The sequence below is a fragment of the Hypanus sabinus genome, chromosome 3 (assembly GCF_030144855.1).
Source record: "Hypanus sabinus isolate sHypSab1 chromosome 3, sHypSab1.hap1, whole genome shotgun sequence".
Taxonomy (NCBI): Eukaryota; Metazoa; Chordata; class Chondrichthyes; order Myliobatiformes; family Dasyatidae; genus Hypanus; species Hypanus sabinus.
This window is the reverse complement of record NC_082708.1, coordinates 17,337,641-17,345,580: the sequence shown is the minus strand read 5'-3', so window position 1 is coordinate 17,345,580 and position 7,940 is coordinate 17,337,641. Positions and strand designations below refer to the sequence as shown.

Below are 7,940 nucleotides of genomic sequence, written 5' to 3'. Positions count from 1 at the left end.
TGAGTGTGTGCCTTCAGGCTTCTGTACCTCCTACCTGATGGTAACAGTGAGAAAAGGGCATGCCCTGGGTGCTGGAGGTCTTTAATATTGGCCATGCCTTTCTGAGACACCACTTCCTACAGATGTCCTGGGTACTTTGTAGGCTAGTGCCCAAGATGGAGCTGACTAGATTTACAACCATCTGCAGCTTTTTTAGGTCCTGTGCAGTAGTCCCTCCTTACCAGACAGTGATGCAGCCTGTCAGAATGCTCTCCACGGTACATCTATAGATGTTTTCGAGCATATTTGTTGACATACCAAATCTCTTCAAACTCCTAATGAAGTATAGCTGCTGTCTTGCCTTCTTTATGACTACATCAATATGTTGAGACCAGGTTAGATAATAGAAACATAAAAACGTAGAAAACCTACAGCACAATACAGGTCCTTCGGCCCACAAAGTTGTGCCGAACATGTCCCTACCTTAGAAATTACTAGGCTTACCCATAGCCCTCTATTTTTCTAAGCTCCATGTACCTATCCAAAAGTCTCTTAAAAGACCCTATCGTATCCACCTCCACCACCGTTGCCAGCAACCTATTCCACACACTCAACACTCTCTGCGTTAAAAAACATCTCCTCTGTACCTACTCCCCAGCACTTTAAACCTGTGTCCTCTTGTGGCAACCATTTCAGTCCTGGGAAAAAGCCTCTGACTATCCACATGATCAATGTCTCTCATCATCTTATACACTTCTATCAGGTCACCTCTCATCCTCCTTCACTCCAAGGAGAAAAGGCTGAGTTTACTCAACCTATTCTCATAAGGCATGCTCCCCAATCCAGGCAACATCATTGTAAATCTCCTCTTACGCTTTCTATGGTTTCCACATCCTTCCTGTAGTGAGGTAACCAGAACTGAGCACAGTACTCCAAGTGGGGTCTGACCAGGGTCCTACATAGCTGCAACATTACCCCTCAGCTCCTAAATTCAATTCCACAATTGATGAAGGCCAATACACCATATGCCTTCTCAAGCACAGAATCAACTTGCGCAGCTGCTTTGAGTGTCCTATAGACTCGGACCCTAAGATCCCTCTGATTTTCCAAACTGCCACGAGTCTTACCATTAATAATATATTCTGCCATTATATTTGACCTACCAAAATGAACCACATCACACTTAGCTGGGTTGAACTCCATCTGCCACTTCTCAGCCCAGTTTTGCATTCTATCAATGTCCCACTGTAACCTCTGACAGCCCTCCACGCTATCCACAACACCCCCAACCTTTGTGTCATCAGCAAACTTACTAACCCATCCCTCCACTTCCTCATCCAAGTCATTTATAAAATCCTCAGAGATCTTGACACTCAGGAACTTGAAGCTGCTCACTCTCTCCACTTCTAATCCCTCTATGAGGATTGGTATGTGTTCCTTTGTCTTACCCTTCCTGAAGTCCACGATCAGCTCTTTTGTCTTACTGACGTTGAGTGCCAGGTTGTTGCTGTGGCACTGTTCCACTAGTTGGCATATCTCACTCCTGTACGCCCTCTTGTCACCATCTGAGATTCTACCAACAATAGTTGTATCATCAGCAAATTTGTAGATGGTATTTTATCACATTTAGCAGATGGTATGAAAATTGGCTGGCTGACAGGAAACAAAGAGTAGTGATTAACGGGTTCCTTTTGAAATGGCAGGCTGACCAGTGGGGTACTGCAAAGTTTGGTGCTGGGACCGCAGCTGTTTACAATATACATTAATGATTTAGATGAAGGGATTAAAAGTAACATTAGCAAATTTGCTGATGACTCAAAGCTGGGTGGCAGTGTAGAATGTCAGGAGGATATTATGAGAATGCAGGGTGACTTAGACAGGTTGGGTGAGTGGGCAAATGTATGGCAGATGCAGTTTAATGTGGGTAAATGTGAGGTTATCCACTTTGGTGGCAAGAACAGGAAGGCAGATTACTATCTAAATGGAGTCAAGCTAGGAAAAGGGGAAGTGCAATGAGATCTAGGTGTTCTTGTACATCAGTCAATGAAAGCAAGCATGCAGGTACAGCAGGCAGTGAAGAAAGCTAATGGCATGCTGGCCTTTATAACAAGAGGAATTGAGTATAGGAGTGAAGAGGTCTTTCTGCGCTGTACAGGGCTCTGGTGAGACCCCACCTGGAGTACTGTGTGCAGTTTTGGTCTCCAAATTTGAGGAAGGACATTCTTGCTATTGAGGGAGTGCAGCATAGGTTCACAACGTTAATTCCAACCTGTCAAAGCATTTCAATACTGTCGATGTGAGTGCTACCATCGATAGTTGTTAAGGCAGCCCACATTATTCTTCTTTGGCACTGGTATAATTGTTGTCTTTTTAAAGCAAGTGGGAACTTCTCCCCTTAGCAGTGAGAGGTTGAAAATATCCTTGAATACTCCCTCTAGTTGGTTGGCACAGGTTTTCAGAGCCTTACCAGGTACTCCACTGGGACCTTCTGCCTTGCGAGGACTCACTCTCTTTAAAGACAGTCTAACATCGGCCTCTGAGACAGAGATCACAGGGTCATCAGTGCAGTAGGGATCTTCACAGCTGTAGTTGTGTTCTCCATTTCAAAGCGTGCGTAGAAGGTGTTGAGTTCATCTGGTAGTGAAGCATCGCTACCATTCATACTACTGGGTTTCTGTTTGTAAGAAGTAATTTCTTGCAGACTCTGCCAGAGTTGCCGTGCATCTGATATCACCTCCAATCTCGTTCAAAATTGTCTCTTCGCCCCTTGAAATAGCCCTCCACAAATCATACCTAGTTTTCTGGTACAGGCCTGAATGCCACAGATCTAGCCTTCAGCAGATGACGTACCTTCTGGCTCATCCATGGCTTTTGGTTTGGGAATGTACAGTAAGTTTTTCTTTTCTTTCTTTTTAAATCTTTTTATTAGTTTTAAACAAACATAAATGAAACATGAATACAAAATGTTTGAGAGTACATAATTAATAGTTTAAATAGACATTCAGATATGTAATAGTAAAAATATATAACCTCTCAAACTCAGAACATTAATGAACAAAGAAGTAAAAAGAGAAAAAAAAAGAAAAACCCCCCCAAAAAAAGAGAGAAAAAAAAACAAGAAAAAAAACACTAACCAACATGGGCCATTGAATAATATTAAGTACATATACAGTAGTGCCAATAACTCCGAACCTCCATCCAATTAATTAAGGATAATATAAGTAAGGTTTAGGAAAAGACAATTCAACTCATGTGAAAATGTTGAATAAAAGGTCTCCAAGTTGCTTCAAATTTAACTGAAGGATCAAAAACCACACTTCTAATTTTTTCTAAACTCAAACAAGAAATAGTTTGAGAAAACCACTGAAATACAGTTGGAGGATTAATTTCTTTCCAATTCAATAAAATAGATCTTCTAGCTATTAATGTAACAAATGCAATCATTCATTGAGATGAAGCAGATAAATGATTATTATCCATCATTGGTAAACCGAAAATTGCAGTAAATACAGTAAGTTTTTGTGGACACACAATCATCCACACAAGTTTTAATGAAGTCGGTAACAACTGCAGCATACTCAACCAGACTTGATGATCAATCCCTGAATACAGTCCAGTCCACAGATTCAAAGCAGTCCTGTAGGGTCTCTTGAGCTTCCCTTGTCCAAACCTTCTTGGTCCTCACTGCTGCTGCAGTCTTCAGTCTCTGCTTATACTCAGGGAGTAGAAGTACAGCCAGGTGATCAGACTTCCTGAAGTGAGGGCATGGAATAGCACGGTAGGTATTCTTGATGGTGGTGTAACAGTGGTCCAGTGTGGTGTTTCCTCTGGTATTGCAAGTGATCTGTTGATGGTAGTTGCTTAGAGATTTTTTTTCAGACTGGCCTGGTTAAAATCTCCCAAAACGATGGTGAAGGCGTTAGGGTGCACTGTTTCGTGCACGTTGATCCCCTTGCTCAGATCATCTAAAGCCTGATTTTCATTGGCCTGAGGTGGAATGTAAACTACTACCAGCACAACCCCAGAGAATTCCCGTGGTCAGTGAAAAGGACGACACTTTACCACTAGATATTCCAGGTCTGGTGAGCAGAATTGGGACAGCACTGATATATTTGTGCACCATGAAGAGTTGATCATGAGGCATACTCCTCCACCTCTGCTTTTGAGAGGCTCTATAGATCTATCCTGACAGTGTAGAGCAAATCTCTTGTGGTCATGTTTGGGACGTGCCCTCTTCTCATTACCAGCACCCTACTATCAGAGAGGAGGTACAGTTCAGGAGCCTGAACACACACACTCAATTTTTGAAGAACAGCTTCCTCCGCTTCACTGTCAGATCACTGATTGGGCCGTGAACACTAGCTCATGATTCCTCTTTTGCACTATTTATTTTATTTTATTGTAGATAATAGTAATTACTTTGTCTTGCACTGTAATGCCACCACAAAAACAACAAATTTCATGACACACTGCAACTGATTCCGACTTCAAAAGTATAAACTTATGTTTGTTGAACAGGAAAGGCTCTTGGATTGGAAGCAGTTCTCTCCACTGATGCTGCCTGACCTGTTAAGTATATTTCCACCACCACCCCCACAGGAACTTCCTTTATTGCAGAGTGTCTGGGCTGGTAGGGCAGCCAGCTCTCAGCTGCAGAAGCCCAGCTTTAATCTCGGCCTCTGGTGCTGCCTGCGTGGAGTTTGCACGTTCTCCTTGTGACCACCTCTGGGTGCTGCAGTTTTCTCCCACATCCCAAAGAAAAAGGCAGCAACCATTACTAGGAACCCCCATAAGCAAGGCACACCTTCTTCTCATTACAACCATCAAGAAGATGGTACAAGAGCCTGAAAACGCACACTAAAGGCCTCAGGAACGACTTCTTCCCCTCTACCATCAGATTTCTGAATGGATAATGAATCCATGAACACAACCTCACTATTTAAAAAAAAGTAAAAACACAAAATGCTGGCAGAACTCAACAGGCCAGTCAGCACCTAAGGGAGGAGGTAGTGACGACGTTTCGGGCTGAAACCGAAAATCAAGAGGGTTTTTACTCACTATAGTTTACCCTCTATTTTTTCTCGATTTCTCTCTTTGCACAACTTACTTAATTCACACATACGGGTATTTCTATGCTGTATCTCTCCTTGACTTTATAAATAACTAATTCTTTTTAAATTCAGGTGGGTGATCGCTCAACATTAAACACCCTACTCAACTTTCCCGAAGTAGCCGTTGGAAATTAAAATCTGAAAAGGCTAAAAATGCGGAGTTCTAATAAAAGATTGCAGTTTGCATACTATTTTGAGAGTTGGTTTGTCACCTGAAACACACGAAAACTTCTACAAGTGTACCGTGGATAGTATTCTGTCAGCTCCGTGGCCTCTGTAGTATTCATGACATCTTCAGGGAGCGGCGCCTCAGGAATTCGGCGTCCATCATTAAGAACCCCCACCACTCAAGACCCCACACCCTGTCCTCATTGAAAACCTCAGGGAGGAGGTAAAAAACCCGATCCAGGAACAGCCATGGGATTCCTAATTGGACTTGAAGCCCTGAACACGACCTTGCTACTTTTTAATTTTATGTTTTCTTACACTACTTATTTTAACTGAACATACAAAAGTTACAGCACAATACTGTGCCAAGCATGTCCTTACCTTAGAAATTACCTTGGGTTACCATAGCCCTGAGCTCCATGTACCTGTCCAGGAGTCTCTTAAATGACCCTATCATGTCCGCCTTCACCACCGCTGGCAGCCCATTCCACGCACTCACCACACTCTGTGTAAAAAACTTACCTTTGATATCCCCTCTGTACCTACTCCCCGGCAACTTAAACCTGTGCCCTCTCGTGCTAGTCATTTCAGCCCTGGGGAAAAGCCTCTGACTACCCACGCGATCAATGCCTCTTATCAGCTTATACACAATTTAAAAGACTTACTGTAATTCCGATTTTTTTCTCTATAGATGCCATGTATTTCATTGTACCGCTGCTGTAAAGTTAGCAAATTTCACGACTTATGCCAGTGATATTAAAACTGATTCTGGTTCTATTATTCCTTTTTGAGCAATCTTCATCTTTCCCCCTTTCCTAACCTGCTTCATCCATCAGAATATAAAGACACCGAAAAAAAAGCACAATGGTGGTGCCTTGATAACTAAAATTCTCATTAAATATATAACAAGGCGCTCGACCAAATCAGTGTACAAGTTCCCACCTCAAATCTCCAAACTTTGGTGGTGGTTTGTCGTGGCCGACGATGACAGAAAATCTTTGCGGGCAACTTTCAAACCAGTTCCAATCTCTCGACTCGTATGACCGGGCCCAATGAGTCATCACAGCTGGGGTTTCCATCGGTTGCAGTGTATGGCCATAGTTTTCGCCGACTACACAGCGATGCAGAACCGCGGTTGTGTCTCACTCTGGACTCATCCGTCCAGTCCGCCGGGGCTGACTCCGCTTGTCTTTATGTACATCCAATCAATCTAAGTATAAAAGCTATCCTATCAATTTATATTTACTGTGTTTTTATTATTGAACTCATTATCTTATCGTGTGTGTGTTTTGTGCTGTATCGGATCCGGGGTAACAATTATTTCGTTCTCCTTTATATTTGTGTACTGGAAAAAGACCTTAAACAAGATCGAACCTTTAAAAGTTCATCAAACCCGCGTCTCTCCGAGGCCGTATTCCCAGGAAGGGGGGCGGGGGGAGAAGCAGGGCAAGTTACCTGGAACCCAGTCAAACCAGGTCCCCACAGAGTCGCCAGATCACTTGACGCGTCTGCTGCGAATAAACGCCGAAAAATATACACACAAGTGCAGACAGACTTTTAGACAATAGAGCGCACTGTAAGCACATATTCAGACACATAGGTCTTTGTTACCGGATTAGAAACATCGACACATAGTATCCAAAATCACATAAGGGCTAAGTATAAACATATGCATATGCACGTAAAAGTCTGTACAAAATACCACATAAATGCACGCGTGCACACCTGCACAAACTCGTGGTGTACAAATGCCCGTTATACCTCTATGGAAATATATTTTATATAAAACCAAAAATATAGCAAAACGTAAAGACAAGACATTTTCCAGACGCTGGAAATCCAGAGTAACACACACAATGCTGGATGAACTCAGCAGGTCAAACAGCATCTATGGAGGGGAATAACTAAAGGTCTTCATTAAGGTTATCGGCCCAAAAGGTGGACTCCATAAGACCGTAAGACGCAGGAACAGAATTAGGCCATTCAGCCCATCGAGACTGCTCCGCCATTGCATCATCAGTTATGTATTATCTCTCGCAAACCCTATTCTCCCGTAACATTTGATACCCTTGCTAATCAAGACGCTGTCAATCGCTGCTTGAAATACTGTATACCCAATGGCTTGACCTCCAGCCTGTATGTGACAATGAATTCCACAGATTCACCACCCTCTGGCTAAGGAAATTCCGCCTCAGCTCCGTTTTAATTGAACAACTCTGAGCTTGGGCTCTCTGGTCCTACACTCCCGCACTGTACGAAACGCCACAAAATCGCGTCGTTTTAATTAAACAAAAGGGCTTACCGACTTTGGCAATGTCAAGTACACTTCTCTTCAGACAGCTGTTCGGATGGTTTGCTTTCCCGGCTGTTTATTGAGCGAGTCGGACAGGTAGTCGGGATAGAAAAATAATATCACATTGACACCCGACACATTGACAATCGAGCAGAGATTGTGAGCAGTTCAGACAAATCGAAGATGGACAATCTCGGCTGCTGGGAGGAGCTACGAACTACCTCACCGCCTTATGTGTTAGAAGGAGAGCCTTGGTTAAACCTCCTGTGTGGGCGGGGAAAAAAAAACAGATGAAGACTCGACCGTCCACTTAGAGGCCGGAAAGCACAGGAGCAGAATTATGCCGTTCGGCCCATCGAATCTGTTCCGCCATTCCATCGCAGCTGATT

At 43.2% G+C, this 7,940-nt stretch overlaps 1 protein-coding gene across 1 annotated transcript in view; it reads right to left on the bottom strand.

Moving 5' to 3' along the window:
• The window catches only part of LOC132390718 (P2Y purinoceptor 8-like), a 67,416-nt gene extending 59,726 nt beyond the window's left edge, over nucleotides 1-7,690 (bottom strand). Inside the window, exon 1 of the mRNA XM_059963272.1 lies at nucleotides 7,561-7,690. The gene's annotated coding sequence lies outside the window, so the exon portion shown is untranslated. The remainder of the gene's footprint in view (nucleotides 1-7,560) is intronic.
• Nucleotides 7,691-7,940: the final 250 nt, after the last annotated feature.